The 3,201-nt window shown below is 41.7% G+C and overlaps 1 non-coding gene across 1 annotated transcript; it reads right to left on the bottom strand.

Moving 5' to 3' along the window:
* Window positions 1-2,761: 2,761 nt before the first annotated feature.
* Trnat-ugu (transfer RNA threonine (anticodon UGU)) lies at window positions 2,762-2,836 on the bottom strand. Its single transcript has one exon. It is a non-coding gene; the product is annotated as a tRNA-Thr (tRNA).
* Between the last annotated feature and the right edge of the window lie 365 nt (window positions 2,837-3,201).

The following is a 3,201-nucleotide window of genomic DNA, read 5'->3' on the forward strand; positions in this document are numbered from 1 at the left end:
GAACTTCGGATATGTGTTTCATATTTCATCCAAGCCTGCAGTCTATAAATATTTAAACAAAATACTATAACAAAATACCACTACAGGGGAATTACTTACGGAGTAGTTCTTGGTAAAGAAACACAGGACACAATTACGTATGTGGGCTTAATACGAACTACAACTGTGTTTATAAATCGCTATAGTTGCCTTGGACTAACGACGAGCGAATATCAATATAACCTGTACGCTTTTCAAAGCTGTTATCCATGAAAAAGCTAAACCACGTATCGCGAACAAAATACTATTTAACACCGAAACAATGATATTAGCTGACAATGGGCACAGACTTTAGTCAATGGGCACTGTTGAAAATTTGTGCCAGACCAGGATTAGCACCCGAGTCCCCTGGTTACTAGGGAGAGGCAATGATCACTGTGTCCGAATTACACAGTGGTCAACAGAATAGCACGAACTGCCCGAGCATGCCGTTCGTTAGATCCAAATTCTCAATTTCTCCATAGACTGCTAATGCACTGCTCCTTGAACATAATCCTCCTCCCCTTAATTATACAGTACATGGCCAAAAAAACAGACACCGAATATATGCTAACTTGGCCTTACGAACATTGCAGACGTCGTCTATGTAACACACGTCAAACTTCAAAGAATTTACCAATTCGTTGCATTGTTTACTATAGACCACAAATCAAGTAACGTAAAAAAAGCACTGCGTCTATTGAGATCATGATTCAGAGTTTAAAAAAAACTAATAAGTCGCCTACATATTACAGTTGCTGCCAAAAGAGGAGAACCATTATTTTCCCACAAAAGGAAATATAGTTAAAATTACGATTCTATTTCGGTTAGTTTATGCGGTTACTAAAATTTGCCGTGAAAGTTACATAGTGGACTCTACCCTCCCCCCACCAGAAACGTAGTTATCGTGGCTGTTGTGAGACTTTTGTACACAGTTAGAGAAAGTGTGTTAAATGTGGCGCGGACGGAAACACTAGGCTACGCTACAGGGCAATCTGCTCGCACAACGTTTAGTCGGCATTCATAATCGTTGGCGTAAACAACTCTCAATCAAATTACCACCTTCCAACCTAACTTAGATCTCGGGCTACACTACCAATCGGCCTGTCATCACAACCAAATATTCATTGAGTGGGGGTGGGGGGATTTCCTGTATCTCTAGGAAAAACTGTCAGTTTTTTCAGACTCAACAGCAAGATTTACCAATGGTAAACACTTTTTAGACGGCTCGTAATTTTAGAATAGTCCTCTTCGTCTTACTTGGCATAAATTGTTCGCTGGCGTCCCAGCAGCTAGCTCCCTCAGTGTCTGCTTCTGCCATCGCACCACGCCAGTCTGCTGTTGTCCTAGCAGACCGAACGCACCGCACATCCGACACCTTCGGAACCACTCACTGGCCACTTAGCAACTGAGCGGAACACTGTTTACATCGTGAAAGGAAAACTATGCAAAGATGTACACTTAAATGGCACGACTGAGTAGCACACACACAGTAATATCTGAGGAATGTCCTTCGACACGCGCAGAACGAAAGTCTTCTCGCGAACGTACAGCGTCTCTGAAAAAAAAAATCTAGTGACTATATTCCGGCGTTACGGCCAGGTTCTCATACAAATGAGCAAAAAAGGGTAAATTTGAAATTTTTTTTGAGACAATGAAAATACATTCGAACGATCTGTTTGGGAATTACGAGTGACAATACTATGAGCTTAATTTTAGATTTTCAATAAAAAATGGCGCCCGTAATTATGATTTGATCAAGGGCTTGCGAGACTGGAGTACGCAGAGTGCGTGCAGTGTGGCACCTCAGATGTTACCTGAATTCAAAAATGGGTAACATCAGTTGATACTACATTATTTCTCTGAACTTGAAAATGGATAACATCAGTCGATAAATACATAAAATTAATGGGAGCGCATACCTAACCGCAATGAAACAACCTTAAATTTAACGATACAGTGCTAATTCGAACTTTGAGTTCGATTTTGAGGGGTTTGTTTCACTCCTTATGCCTACACAAAAATTAGTTAATATTAACAAATGTCATATTATAGCTATAAGTTCCTAAGAAAAGTGTTTACTTTTAGGGGTCAGAGGTAGAAGTTAAGAGAACGAACCACTTTTAATTTATGCTGCATGCCGTTCTGAGAAAATAGTTACCCGAAAAAAATGTGTTCAAAGTTTAGGGAAAACATTTAGTTATATTATTACTTCGATTTGCATGAACTGAGTGTTACACATATATTCTTAATGTCGCTGAAAACGAATCTGAAGTCAGATTTTCAATATTCAAAACAGCTAATCCAATACGGAGGGCAAACGATTATGTTTTGACCAATTTTTACCAAAAATGTATTTTCGTTATTTACGTTTAGTCTGCAATTCAAGGAGTATTTATCAGCCCTTCCTCTACCTCTGATTGTTCCTAGACAGCAACTTCCTGTTCTTCTTGGCAGGAAAAGCCGATCTGTCTAAGCTGGATATGCAGCACTCGGCAGCCTGCACTTGATATTCGTCCGTATTTTCGGTGAGTATGTTTGCATGCATTCTGCAGTATGAATCCTTTTGAGCACGTGCGACACGGGACGAGTTATCATCTACATCTATATGGATACCCTGCAAAACACATTTAAGTGCCTGGCAAAGGGTTCATCGAATCACCTACACAACTGATAATTAATTGAAACCCTCAGCTGCCGACAGGTGTTGTTGATATACTTCGATGGGGACAGCTGAAAAGTGTGCCGCTACTGGGACTCGAACCCAGGATCTCCTGCTTACAAGGCAGACGCTCAATCCATCTGAGCTATCGAGGGCACAAATGAACAGCACGACTGCAGGAATTTATCCCTCGCACGCTTCCCGTGAGACTCACACCCCGAACCGCCCACAATCCGATTACGTAATGTACTTAATAGGTATTTGTCCATCCACTCATTACTGGCTCACACTAAGGTGACGATTCCCGTAAGATTTCCGGTAGCCTGTGCGCATTCGCACAGACGAAGGTCAATGGCTGGGTGACGTTTAACCATATATATGAAGATAGTAACTGTTTTAGAAAGAACAGGCGCCACTGACAACCGTGCAGCTCTTCTAGAATACATGATAGACCGGCCGATGTGGCCGAGCGGTTGTAGGCACTTCAGTCGGGAGCCACGCGACCGCTACGGTTGCAGGTT

The sequence above is a fragment of the Schistocerca gregaria genome, unplaced genomic scaffold, assembly GCF_023897955.1.
Source record: "Schistocerca gregaria isolate iqSchGreg1 unplaced genomic scaffold, iqSchGreg1.2 ptg000049l, whole genome shotgun sequence".
NCBI classification, from domain to species: Eukaryota; Metazoa; Arthropoda; class Insecta; order Orthoptera; family Acrididae; genus Schistocerca; species Schistocerca gregaria.